Source organism: Otolemur garnettii, unplaced genomic scaffold (genome assembly GCF_000181295.1).
Source record: "Otolemur garnettii isolate 467f Iridium unplaced genomic scaffold, OtoGar3 scaffold00010, whole genome shotgun sequence".
In the NCBI taxonomy this organism is placed as follows: Eukaryota; Metazoa; Chordata; class Mammalia; order Primates; family Galagidae; genus Otolemur; species Otolemur garnettii.
Window position 1 is genome coordinate 38,444,736 of NW_003852405.1, and position 802 is coordinate 38,445,537.

The window sequence follows — 802 nt, forward strand, 5'->3', positions numbered from 1 at the left end:
TAGAGAGCCAAGAGATGAATCCAGCCACCTACCGTTATCTGATCTTTGACAAGGGAATTAAAAACATTGAGTGGGGAAAAGATTCCCTATTTAACAAATGGTGCTGGGCTAACTGGATGGCGACCTGTAGAAGACTGAAACTAGACCCACACCTTTCACCATTAACTAAGATAGATTCTCACTGGATTAAAGATTTAAACTTAAGACATGAAACTATGAAAATACTGGAAGAAAGTGTAGGAAAAACACTTGAAGAAATCGGCCTGGGTGAAAATTTTATGAGGAGGACCCCTCGGGCAATTGAAGCAATGTCAAAATACACTTTTGGGACCTGATCAAACTAAAAAGCTTCTGCACAGCCAAGAACACTGTAAATAAAGCAGGTAGACAACCCTCAGAATGGGAGAAGATATTTGCTGGTTATGTCTCTGACAAAGGTTTAATAACCAGAATCTATAGAGATCTCAAACATATTAGCAAGAGAAAAACAAGCAATTCCATCTCAGGGTGGGCAAGGGACTTGAATAGAAATTTCTCTAAAGAAGAGAGGTGCATGGCCTACAAATATATGAAAAAATGTTCTCCATCCTTAATTATCAGAGAAATGCAAATCAAAACTACTTTGAGGTACCACCTAACCCCAGTGAGATTAGCCCATATCACAGAATCCCAAAACCAGAGATGGTGGCATGGATGTGGAGAAAAGGGAACACTGCTACACTGCTGGTGGGAATGCAAATTAATTTGTTCCTTTTGGAAAGACATCTGGAGAACACTGAGAGAACTAAAAATAAACCTGCCA